Below are 13,759 nucleotides of genomic sequence, written 5' to 3' on the forward strand. Positions count from 1 at the left end.
TCTTTGCAATATGCATCTTCTCTCTTAAAAGCTCATCCACTCTCATGACTTCATCACAGGACCTTTAGTTGGGTGACTCTCAAATCTGTAATTTCATTTGTGTTCTCTCATCCAAGCCATTGCTGAACACTTCTACTTGATTATCATGCTACCACCTCAAACTCAGACTGCATCAGTCCCAACTCTATTATCTCCAAGTGCCAGTTCCATTCTCTTTACCTACCGGTTCATTACAAATCACTATCTTCCTATCCACCCAGCGTCCCCTTAAGTCACACATCAATTTCGGTTGGTTTTACCTTTGAAATGTCCCTCATCCATCCTTCGCTGTTCCAATGAAACTGCCATCCCCAAAATCCAGCCCTTTAGCTATTTGTGTATAAATTACCATATGAGCCCTTGGTTACATTACTCTCTTTCCACTGCAGTGTGTTCTATGTAATAGTTACCCATTCCCACAATATATGTAGTGAACAACTACTCTATGCTAAGTACTAGCTAGGTGCTACCAAGATGTAACAAGCAAAACAGACCTGTCTCTCTAGCAGAGGACACATTTAAGAGAATGATTTTTTTCAAATAAAATATAGATTGTGATGAATGCCACTAACAGAGATAAACAAACACAATACTATGATGAAGGACAGAGAATAAAAATGCTACTTTAGTCAGGGCTTTTAGTTAAAGATTGAATTTAAACAGCAATATCAAGAAAAGAGCTCACCAAATGTTACTATATAGAAAAAAGAAAAGCCATTTCATCTGAGTCTTAACCAAATTGCAGACATGCAAAGACTACTGTTGTTTTAACCTTCAGTTGGGGCTGGAGATATAGTTTCATGGTAAAGAACTTACCAGGCATGCAGGATCAAACAAAGAAAAAAAGCCCCTCTCAGTTATGGAGTAGTTTTTACACAGAAGGGGGCAACTGATGATTCTTCTTTAAAAACACCACCAGCTGGGCATGGCAGCATGTGCCAGCAATCTGAGGTGGCATACGGCTGGCTCACTCCAGGAGGCTGAGGCAGGATCACAAGTTTGAGCCCAGCCTGGAAAACTTAGAAAGGTTCTGTCTCAAAATTAAAAAAGAGCTGGGAATGTATATGAGTGCAAAGGCCCTGGGTCTAAGCCCCAGTATCATTAAAAAAGTAACACCAGTCATATCGATTAGGGCCCACCCTAATGAACTCACTTTAACTTGATTAAATAAGATCACATTCTAAATGCTGAGGATTAGGACCTTATCATATCTTTTTAAGGGACACAAGACAAACCATAATATCTAGCGAAACACTTCTATGTATTAGATTATAAATGGTTTGGTCCCCATGTTCCTGACTAGACCCTAATTAAAAGTAAACATCTGAGTACTTGCCTAACATGTGTGAGACCGTGGGTTCAATCCCAAGCTCCACCCCACCCCCAAAAAAATGCATGGTCATTTTCATTCATTTTTCCAGAGCACCCAAAGGAGCCTTTCAATCTACAAGATCACGTTGCTCAATTTAGGGAATTTTTCTTAAATATTATACCAAAATTTCTTCCCTTTACTGTTTTCTCAGTAGTACTTCTGTTATCTGGAAGTTGACTTCCCAGACTGATAGTTTATCTTTTCTCATCTATGTAGTTTCTTCTTCCCACCCGCTACCGGGAATCCAACTCAAGACCTCGCGCTTGCCAGGGTAGGCACTGTGCCGCTGAGCTAAATCCCCAGCCCCCCTCTCATCTATGTATTTTCCACCTTATACTTTATGAAAGATCTCTAACTTTCATTCTTTCATTTAATGCTTTGTTCTTGCTCTTGTAATCTAATCTTTTTTCTTTTCCTTTTTTTAATCTCTTTGAGACAGGGTCTCACTATGCAGTTCAGGCTGGCCTTGAACTCACTTTGTAGTTCAGGCTGGTCTCAAACTCACAAAGATCCCCCTGCTTCTGCCTCCCAAGTGCTGGAATTACAGGCATGTACCACCACACCCAGTTTGTAAATCTAATTTTGAAAGGCTCTTGTTCAGATTGCTCAAAATTCTTTTTTTTCTACTTGCTTTAGTTTCTTATATGAAATGCTTTCTTCACGTGTCTGATGATCCTTGACTGTTTGCTTATATTTAAAGGGAGAAACCTAAAAGCTGTTGTGAATGACTTAGTTCTCCTTTTGAGCTAGAAAGAAAAGCATCTTCTTAATTCCCATTAATTGTCAGAATTCTGGCAAATAGAAGCCTCAGTAAGGAGACAAATACTGAGCACTTTCACTTGAAAATTCAAGTGTCTTCTGTTAGATAGCTGGCCTTCAATCATGTCTGGTGCCCACTTTCTCCCTGATACAAATTTTATCCCCTGCAGGATAAATTTTCAGTCTTCTATTAGGGCCTTAAAGAAGGCAGTCACAGATGGGTATGGTGGCACACACCTTTAATCTTAGCACTCTGAGAGGCTAAGACAGAGAGAATAGAAGTTCAAGCCCAGCCTGGGCAACTCAGTGACTTAGAATGACTCTATCTCAAAAAAATTAAAGGGCTAGGGATGTTACTCAGTGCAAAGGCCCCAAATTTAATCGTCAGGACAACAACAAAGGAGGAGGGGGAGGGCACAGGGGAAAGAAGAGGAAGGGGCAAGAGACAAGGCAGCAGTCACTACACAAACTGACATGATGGGAGTCAAGCTATTGTTTTGGTAATAGTTTATTAAGATACAATTGACATACCATAAAACTCATCCATCTCAAGTATATAGCTAAATGGTTTTTTTGTATATTCAGAGAGCTGTGCAACCACCACAATCAATTTTGAAACATTTTCATCATCCCAAAAAGAAACCCTGTACTCTTGAGCAATTTCCATTTCCCTAACCCTTAGGGCATAAGCATGGGTCCAGTAGACACACCCGTTACCTTTCCACTGTAAATTTCTACTTTAGTATGATAGTAGCCTGCTGTGTGCCTCAGTACCTTTCCTTAAAGGATACAGGAAGTAATCTGTACTTACCTACTTGGTATGATGAATAGCAAAGAGTGTGCAAATGTGCAAGTGTCAAAACAGGATTTGGACCCACCCATATGCTCTGTGGAAGTTTTCATGTATGTTTACCCAAGCATCACAGACCCACACCACTTCTGGATTTTTTTTAAAAAAAGGTTTTCTTTTGATTTTTCTGGTACCCCAGTTCTGTACAATGGCACAAGAAAAAACTAATTTACAAGTTTTAGAGGATGTCAAAAGTGAATCATCAGATTTCTCATGCATAGATGATGAAGATGGTCTACTATGGTAAAATACATGCTTTCATGACAGAAGAGTGGTGTGGTGGAAGACTATGACTTTGAGGTTGGCCACTGAGCCAAAGTTCCCGTGACAGTGAAATGGAGCAAGAATCAACTGACAGAGACAATGGGAATGCAGACCTCCTTAAGTCAGATGACCAGAAGTACATATGGAACGATCCAATGTTAGAACTAGATATGAAAGTAGTGAAGGTCTTGGCAGGCATGAAACACTGGACAGAATGCCAGCACTGCCATTCAAGGCTGGAAATTTTAACAGACAAAATGCTACAAGATGCTGTGAAATACATAAAGGCTGAAATGCAAGTTAAATGCTCTGAATGCACCAATAGCCATACCTAAAAATGTATTCATTATGACACCACACCAGCTATACTGGAAGTTGCACAGGTCTGCTATATTTAGCAGATTTCTTATGGTGATCACAGGAATGTAAGAGACTTACAGAAAAGCAATGAGTCAAAATATGGCATAAAAATTTATGCCCTTGGAGATGTGAAGATTTATTTTACTTTCAGTTTAGACATTTATTCTGGAACTCAGTCATCAGGTCCTTTTTCATATAAAAATAAACTGAATGATGTTGTGAACAGACTTGAGTGATGTTGCTCCCATCTCCCAAACTGATTGGAATGTGGTTTACCAGTTTCCAATTGATATTACATTTGCTAACAGAGCACAAATTGACCAGCATAAGAACCGTACCCAGGAACAAAGCAGAAGTTCCAAATGAAACGTTGTAATTTCAAAATAGAGAATTATATAGTTCAATCTTTGAATGTCAGAAAGATATAACACTGTCCTCGTATACGGTAAAGAAAAGTAAACTGGTACTGCCGCTGTCAACATTTCACCATGATGGAACTACTCATAGGGAAAACTTGACAAAACAGATGCCTGAGATAGAAACTTTCAACAAAACCGAACATGGAATGGATGTTGTTGACGAGTTACGCAGCAAGTATGATATCACTTGAAACACAAAGCATTGGCCAGTGGTTGTATTTCACTTGATCCTAAACATGTGTGGCATAAACAGTCTGATGGGGGCCAAGGATATAGCTCAGCGGCATAAGCACCTGCCTGGCAAGCAAAAGGTCGTAAGTTTGATTCCTGGTACCAAAAAAAAGAAAGCTTAATAGTTTGAGAGTTTACAAAGAAAATAACAAGTGCAAAATATCATGGAGAAATTTGCTCACAGGACTAGTACGGGAGCTCATAAGAGATCATTTATAGCAGAGGAAAATAAAAATGTTTGTGCCCAGGGAACAACGCAAAAAAACTGTGGAATACATTGGTGAGCTGACAGGTGAACAGGCAGGTACAGTATCACAAAGACCTATTACAATAATAGGAAAACAAAAACAATGTCAACTGTGCCCTACAAGAAAGTACAGGAAAACAAAACACACATACTATCAGTGTAAGCAATACTTATGTATGAAACCTGAAATTGTCATGTGTGCAGACTGCCTTGGGTGTGACAACGGAAAAGAAGCTTATTTCTGTTACAGACTTGCTTGTATTTACATTGCAGCTCACACAGGTTTTTATTTTTGATATTATCTTTTTTTTTTTTTTTGGTCTTTTTGAGACAGGATCTCGCTATGAAGTTCAGGCTGGCCTCGAACTCACCAAAATCCTCCTGCCTCAGCCTCCCGAGTGCTGGGATTACAGATGTGCGCCACCAGGCCCAGTTTTACTTTTGCTATTATCCTTTAGGTTTGTAAGTAAGTAAACAGTTGGTGTGAAAATGATGTCTATTCTAAGCACTCATTACATATTTGGTATTTTATTTTAATGACATATTATTTTCCTGCTAAGTGTATGTTGTACAATGCAGTAGGAAGCTCCTGACAAAACAGGAAAAAAAGAGGGGTGACAAAACTGCCATATAGGAAAGGAAAGCTAAGCACACATTCTGTCAGTGTAAGCAAAACATGTGCACAGAACATGCAGTTATTGTGTAAAGACTGCCTTGGGTGTGACAGTTGAAACAAGGCTTATTTTTGTGAGAGTTCTATTGGTATTTTCATTGTAATTCATATAGGAATTTATTTCTGATGTTACCTTTTAGGTTTTGTAAGGAAATACACAGCTGACATTAAACAATAGCAACAATGCTTCAGAAGCTAAAAATCAGATGGAAAACTGGCAGGACTAGCTCATTTAGTGAATTTCAGAAAAGTAGAAACCTTAGCCAAGAGTTGAAAACACCAATTTATACCACAAATTCTCAAAATATTGAAGAACTGGCAGCAGATGGTGCTCAAGGAGTTAAATTTGGAAGAATGGATGAAGCCAGTCTAAGAAGTAGTTAAATTCATAGAAATTTCTCAACTCTCCCTGACCATTATTCACCACATTCTCACCAGGAGCTATTGATTCATTCTTTGAAAAGGGTTTCATTTAGTTTGTGAACTAGCAAGACATGGTAATACACACCTATAGTTCCAGCTGCTGAGGAACTACAGAGAAAATTGGGCAATTTAGAAAAAAAAATTAAAAAAAAAAAAAAAAAAACCACCTTTTCTTGAGACAGGGTCTCGCTATGTAATTCAAGCTGGCCCCAAAGTCACTCTGATCCTCCTGCCTCAGCCTCCTGACTGCTAGGATTACAGGTATGTGCCACCACAGTAGGCTTGAAAATAAAAAGTCTCTAAACCAGATACATTCAAAAGGCTGAGTACTCTACCTAATATGGAGAAAAAATGAGAAATCCACTTCATTATAATTTTTTTTAAACAAACAGAAATAAACCACATACCTAATGGCAACCTTCAGCCTTCAAAATAATTTAATTTTCTGGGCTGGGGATTTACCTCAGCGGCAAAAGCGCCTGCCTGGCAAGCTCAACGTCGTGAGTTTGGTTCCCGGCACCGGAGAAAAACCAAAAAAAAAAACAATTTAATTTTCCCTCATGAATAGGACCCAAAAGGAAACACTTGTGAAACATCAGGGTTTTCTCCAAAATATGACTCACTTTGAACCACCATACCATTAAGTTCAAAGCCAATAAATTCCAATCAATTTATCCTCTTTATCTACCCCAGGAATCTCAAAACGTAGTAAACCTCAGATATAAACATTAGAAACCAAAGTAAATAAAGAAAAGCCAATTTAGAAGAAATACTCTGGAAGCCCAGAGTGGGTGGTCCACACCTGTAATGTAACCCTAGCACTTGGAAGGCTGAGGCAGAATCACTACAAGTTCAAGACCAGCCTGAGCTACACAGCAAGGTCCTCTCCTCAAAGAAAATTTCCCAAAGCCTCCCACTCCCCCCGCAAAAAAGTTTTTGTTTTCCAGTAAGTCATTTGTGGCCTCAGAAGCTGGGAATTTTGCATCCATGAAAATGCACAGAATACTATATTAAAAAGTAATTTAGAACAAAAAAGAACTCCTTGGAAATTAAAGTCTTAAGAGCAAAAATTTTAAAAATCAACCAAGCTTAGGAAATGAACATCTTTCAAGCAGGAAATGAAGACAAGGAAATGAAATTAAAAAATTAATGACTTAGTCTAAGAGAGCCAAATAAATGACAGACAAATGAAAGATAAAAAAAATCACTGTCATAGACTGATTTGTCCTCCTTCCTTTCTCAAATTCCCATTGAAGCCCTACAATATGACTACATCTGGAGACAAGGCATTTCAGGAGCTAACTAAGATTAAATGAGATCATATGGGTGAGGTCCTAAACCAAAAACAGAGATCTCTTCACTGAAAAACCAGAAAGGCCTCTAGACCTGTGAGAAAATGGATTTCTGCGGTTAAAAAGCCAAGGTCTGCGGTATTTTATAGCTGCCTGAACAGACTAATACAAGCATCAATGAAATAAAATTTCCCAGAACTAATGAACATTAATTATTTTGCAGATTAAGAAACCATAGACACCCAGGAAAATATACGAAAAATAGATCTATACTTGCCAGGCATGGTGGCTCACACCTGTAACCTCAGCTACAGGGGAGGCTGAGGCAGAAGAATCACAGGTTAGAGGCCAGCCTGGGCGAATCAGCAAGATCCTATCTCAAAATAAAAAAGGCTAGGGACATGGCTCAGTGGCTCCATTTCCACTACTAAAAACAAACAAACAAACAAAAAATTTCCAAGTCATGTCCTTGTGAAATTTCAAAATACAGCACACACAAAATTCCAGAAAGACAAAAAAAATTTTTTTTTTACAATCAGAAACACACTGCCAAGTGGGGGTAGGGTAAGAAAAAAAAAGAATATGCCTTCGGAATTCTCAAATGGGTAACAAGCTAGCACAAAATGGAGGAATGCCTTCACAATTCTCTGTAAAAGAAAAACTATCTCCACATAGAATATGTTACTAAACCAAATCAAGTTGGAAGACAAAAATCAAAACAAAAATGGTTTCACTAATAATGTGAGACCTCAACCCTTCACAGGCATCTACTGTGTGATATACTCCATCACATGGACGGGTTAAAACAATAATCACAATAATAATAATAATTCTCTAAATGACAAAACGAAGTCATTAGTTTTATGGTTTTGGAAAATTAGCAGAAAACTACTATATACCAACTACAGAGTATTGATTGGTTCAAGTAGGTTCAAAAACAGCTAGATATTGACAGCACACTTCTACTCCCAGATGTAAAGACATAAACTACTCCCAGGTGTAAAGACATGAACTTTTAAAGCAGTGATAAAAAAATTTTCTTATATAGTATATTCATCCAATGGAACACTACCATCAATGAAAAATAACTACTGCTTCACACAACATCATGGATGAACCTCACAAACACAATGTTGAATAAAAATAACCATCCAGAAAAACACACTGGTACTTCTTCAGTTCACAAACTTAATTCTTTCCACAACTGCCTGCAAAGCATATTGGAAGAGAACTGAATCAAATTTCCCCAATGAGGTCAACACCGAATCTAATCAATGAATTTGATTCCGTTCTCATCCAGTTCAGTTTGTGACCAGAATCGTGGAAAGAATTAAGCTTTTCAGTGAACCAAGGTACCACAATAGTGTGCAATTCCATTTATATTAAGTTCAAGAAGAAGCAAAAATACAGTAAGGTGAAAGAGGTCAGGAGAAAGATTAGCTTTAGGGAGAGGGTAGAGAATCTTTATTGTAAGAACATGAGAACCTTCTCAGGCACTGGAAACGTATACCTTGACCAGGGTGGTGATTATATGTATGACTACAAATATAAAATTTCACTGATTTGTGCATTTAAATGTAGTTTGCAATAAAAAAATTAAGATACATCTTCAAACAAGTTCTTAAGAAACTGAAATATTCAAATGAATACAATAGAAATTTATCAAAAGGAAAAATGTTTAAGCCTTACACAATCTTTACTTCGTAATTATCTATAAATAGCAAAACACACCTAGAAATAACATTGAAAAATGAACACCATGCCAACCACTGATTTTTCTGGCCTGAGAAACTGTTATTTGGCATCTTCCTATTCCTAGCTGCCACACTTAATACTAACCTAACCTAACCTAAGGGTGCCTGCTATCCTAGAGGGAGACTATGTTCACAAGTTCCAAGTCAAAAAAAGGCTGGACTGTTCAAAGCCCAAAGAAGAGAAAATGGTAAAAGATGCAGCTGTAACTAGGCAAAAGCCAAATTATGCAGGGCTTTATACAGCTTTCTTAAAGAATATGAACAGGAAATGAAAAAAAAAAATACAGCTATTTTGTAAATGGATGTCTGTTAATACGTTTTCCTTCTTGTATTTTTAAGATAAATTTAAAGAAGAAGAAAAAAGAAAAAAAATACAGAAAAAGTAACTGACTTCTAACGCCTGCAAGCAGAATTACTGAGATAGGGTGGGGTTGTACACATCATATTCTAATTTTTTTTCATTTATTATTCAGTAATATGTAGTGTCTGGCAGTGATAAAGCATTTCCAAGCAAAATTTTCCAAAGCCCTGTTAAATTAATAAAATGTAACTGGACATGGTGGTGCATGTCTGCAGTCCCAGCACTCTGAGAGATTGAGGCAGGAGGATCACAAGTGTGGGCCCAGGTCAGAAAACTTAGCAACTTAACAAACCTGTCTCAAAATTTAAAAACCGAAAAAGTACTGGGTATATAGCTCAGGGCCAAGGCTTTGAGTTCAGTCACCTATACCACAGAAAATAATGTTTCTGCAATATGGCTGGGTTCCTTTTTATGAAGTGCAGCATATCGAATTATTTGTTATATCTATTATTTTAACTGCTCTCCACAGCAACGTGAGTTGGCAAATACCGTATGTGCTGAAATTTTGTTGTTTTGCTTTTCGAGACAGGGTCTCATTATGCAGTTCAGGCTGACCTCAAACTTACCTCCTGCCTCAGCTTCCCAAGTACTGGGATTACAGGTATGTACCAACATGCCCAGCTGTGCTGAAATTTTTGAAAAGCTGATTCTTTAAATTGTAGCAGAAATCATTCCCATCAAACTCATGTCCAATTTACCCATCCTTAAGTATGATTTTAGGGAAAAGGAACAAGAGAATGGCCATTTCAGCAGTTTTATTTTAGCTGGTAACCTATTTAAATAAATAAAAACAAACAAGAATTAACAAAAATAGCTACCTTCTAACCTGTCTGGGACCAAAAGAGGAAGCATTCATTCTCTCCAGAGATTTTACCTGTTACATTTCTATCCAGTCATACACCATTTAAATCTTGACATCTACATGTAAGAGTAACAAGGTAACAAGGTAATCTTATGTTTTTATTAACAGAAACTTTCAAGTTAGGAGGGAGGAAAATGCGATGAATATGTAAAAGCTAATAACTCCTCAAAATGGAACATGATTTTTTAGAAAGTTTTGCTCAACAAGCAGATGTACTGCTGGCTCTTGACAGATGAACAGAACAAAAAGTAGCAAAATGTGAAACTGTTACTGTTCGAACATTCAAAAAGAAAAAAATACTTAGATCACTATATTTAGTTCAGTGATAAATGCTCCAGATTTCTTCCAAACCATTACATGATTTTGCAGCTATTTACAAGATCCCCAAAGATTCACTCTATGAGAAAATCCTTACAGACATACCAGGCATAGGTGGCACATCCCTGTAATCACAGCTACTGGGCAGGCTTGCGGAAGGCTGGGCAATTCACCCAGACTCTTATTTCAGAAAAAAATTTTAAAAGGCCCAAGGATGTAGCTCAGTGCTACAAAAACAAAGGGGTGGGATGGGGAGAGTTAGTTCACACAAACTAAATTTCAATAATAAAACTTGTGAATAATTTATTCATTTTAGTGGGTCATAGGACTCCATTGCAGAGATGATAATATGCATCATTTCTGTTAATGTTACTAATACACAACAAGCACTGAAAAATATATTTTAAAGGTTTTATACAGACTTTACAGCATTGTTTAATTTTTGCAAGTTCTCCTGCCCTTAAGAAACTTTCAATCTGCTTTAGACATAAACATACAAAATGCAAAGTAATGTGAAACAAAATACAAAGTTATACTACAAGAAATAAATAGCAGCAGTATGGTTTCACAAATATACAAAATTTGAAGGAAAAACGCTTGAGTCTCAGCTGTGCCCCCACAACAATATGTGAATTTGAGTTATACACGGATTTCCCTATTGATAAAAAAGGGTGGATTCCAACATTATAGCAGTACTGTTCTATGGTACCATGATACAAGTTCACATAAACTTTAAAACCAAGGGAATGGAAAAAAAAAAAAAAAAAGGACCAAGGAGTCGAAGAAAAGTAACATCACCTAGAGAAGAAATGTTTGGAATGTCATGTTAAAGGATCAAAAGTGAAAGAAAAATTTACTTTGTAATCTTTTGGGGAGTTGTGGGGGTTTTGAGACAGGTTCTCATTCTCACTATGTAGTCCTCAAACTCAAGAGTGATCCTCTTGCCTCAGCCTCCTCAGGGCTGGGATCACAAGCATGTGGCTCCCCCACCCAACCACTTTGTAATTTAGAGGGAAATTTTTGATTTAAGTACTACAGTAGGCAGTGGTAGAACATAGTGGCACACTAATCTCAGCACTCTGGAAGGTTGCGGCAGAAGTATCACAAATTCAAACCCAGTCTGGGCAATTTAACAACTCAGTGAGAATCCATCTCAAAATTTAACATACAAAAGGCAGTGAATTTAGCTCAGTACCAAAGCTCTGGATTCAAGCCTCAGTACCACAAAAAAAAAAAAAAAAAAAAAAAAGTAGGCAGTCCATGCACATTCAAAATTTCAACAGGTATGATACAGACTGAAAAATATAAATGGCTAGGGTAGTCAGAGAAGTAAGTGTTGGCATCATACAAATAGGTTTTCACAAGGCTATTACTACTGAACTGTGTATGCTCTGAAAGTAACTGATGTAGCTGGTTTCTCAACAGAGAGAGACATATTCAAACGATTATTTTAAGATCTAGCAGGGGCTGGGGATTTAGCTCAGCGGCAAAAGCGCCTGCCTGGCAAGCGCAAGGTCGTGAGTTCGGTTCCCCGTACCGGAGAAAAACCAAAAAAAAAAAAAAGATCTAGCAGCAGGGAGGATGAGTTCAGTACAGAAAAACCAGGCAAAAAAACACAGTTAAGGCTAGTGAGCGGTTGAAAAATGAAAACTAAGTAAGATAAAGCCACGGTGACACACAGCCTGCAATCCTAGCACTCTGGGAGGCTGAGACAGGAGGATAATAAATTCAAGTCCAGCTTGGGGAAGTTGGCAACTTAGCAAGATCCTGTTCAAAATAAAAAATATAAAAAGGTCACTGGGAATGTAGCTCAGCATAAAAGGACCCGTACCACAAACAGATAAATCATGTAAGGACACAAAAGAACATACACCTGTTTTGCTTTCTTTTTTGGTACCGGGAATCGAACTCATGACCTCAGGCTTGCCAGGCAAGCGCTTATGCCGCTGAGCTATATCCCTGGCCCCTCAAGAACATACATCTGGAAGAATATTTTTTTAAATAGCCAAAATTTGCCAATGTTTTTATGTGGACAGAGATGAAAACAAGGTTGGGTCTGGGTAAGCGTATAAGTTATATAACGTCACCAAAGCAAAGTTAGCACAAGGACTCTGCTTTGAAGGGAAGACTACAAAATCTGTAAATTCTATCTCCAACGTAGATTAAAGTGAAGACTAGCCACCTAATTGCTGCCTTAATTAATCTTTAAATGACATTATCAAGCCACAAGTCGTCTTTATAAAACAGCACAGCCAAGTATTTAGGAAGAACATGTTACATGACCAGCAATTTGAAGACTTATCAACCAAATCATTTAATTTTCTGGCGTACATAGAGAACATGTAGCACTTTTTCCAAATTATTCAGGTGAGTAAATTTATTAGTTATATTTCTCTGACAAAGGATAAACCAGCAGCATAAAGTATCACTGCCTAACACAACAGCACACGTATGTTTCACGTTTTATTTACATGGACCTGAAAGCACTGGGAAAATCTAGACAAAAAGATGGCACTTAGAAAAATTAGGCAAACATTTTAAGATATAATGAGAACAGCTGAGTAGACTTGAACACACTGCAAACCGTGCTTAAGACAAAGCCAATCCCTACGATCACAATTTTCAAGAAAAACCACAGTGGTCAAGGTGAAAGCAAAGTTCGATGCACCCATGCATACCGGAGTTACTGTCAAGATGTAAACGGGATGCATATTTAAGAGCTGAACACTATTGACAATTACCAAATAGTATTTCTTGGGTTATTTTCCCATTTACTTGGTGACCTCCCTAAAGGCTGAGGCTTTGGGCAGAATGATTTCCACGCGCTTAAGAAATTCTTGTGGCTGGTTTGTCATAAATCTATACAAGTAAGATCTTAAAAATGAGTATCTCTTGCAACACCCGTTTCGTCCGGACACTGAACTTTACCGCTCCGCACCCAAGTGGGCTTAGAAAGTTCTCTTAACCTCATTCTTTCCCAAACTCCTAAGGCGGGTAACGGGTAACGGGGAGAATTACTTTCAGGTGACTTCAGTTCATCATTTCAACATGAACCGAGCGCCTATTACGGATCTCAGGCCCGAACAAAACCCGGCCTCCCCGGCTTCTCACGGTGAATGCAGCTCGTATGCAAACACGTAAGAGTACGAAATCTACGTCTCTACCTATTTTTCCAGCCAGACGTACTTCAACTGTGCGCAAAGCTCACAGCCCAGGCAACCCGCTGCACACCCAAAGCAGAGCCACACGACGACAGCAACGCCCAGGTTTCCCCACGCGAGCGCGGCGGCCGGGGTCCGGGGCAGGGGAGGAGGCGCGCCCGGGTCCGCCCACCCTCCGCGGGCACGGCCCGCTCTCGGCTGCACAGGGCGGGGAGCGCCCTCCTGCCCTCCACGTCCCTACCTACCCGGCCCCGGGTTACGCCACGGCCGGGCGGACTCTCAGGGACACACGGCGCCGCAGAGACCTCCGGCCCGCCCGCCCAGCCTCACAGGGCCAGCGCTCCGCTAGCGGGAGGCCGCGGGGTCGCGCCGCC

At 38.9% G+C, this 13,759-nt stretch overlaps 1 protein-coding gene across 3 annotated transcripts in view; it reads right to left on the reverse strand.

Annotated features, from left to right (window-relative positions):
* Nck1 (NCK adaptor protein 1) overlaps positions 1 to 13,759 on the reverse strand; it is a 95,136-nt gene that overhangs the window by 80,965 nt on the left and 412 nt on the right. The window contains exon 1 of one of the 3 annotated variants that reach the window (XM_005406776.2): positions 13,631 to 13,717. The exons of 1 other annotated variant lie outside the window; for it this stretch is intronic. The gene's annotated coding sequence lies outside the window, so the exon portion shown is untranslated. Of the gene's footprint in view, positions 1 to 13,388; positions 13,514 to 13,630; positions 13,718 to 13,759 lie in introns of those variants that run through there. One more of the 3 variants, XM_013505796.1, reaches the window with a different exon arrangement.

Source organism: Chinchilla lanigera, unplaced genomic scaffold (genome assembly GCF_000276665.1).
Source record: "Chinchilla lanigera isolate Chin_1 unplaced genomic scaffold, ChiLan1.0 scaffold00100, whole genome shotgun sequence".
NCBI lineage: Eukaryota > Metazoa > Chordata > Mammalia > Rodentia > Chinchillidae > Chinchilla > Chinchilla lanigera.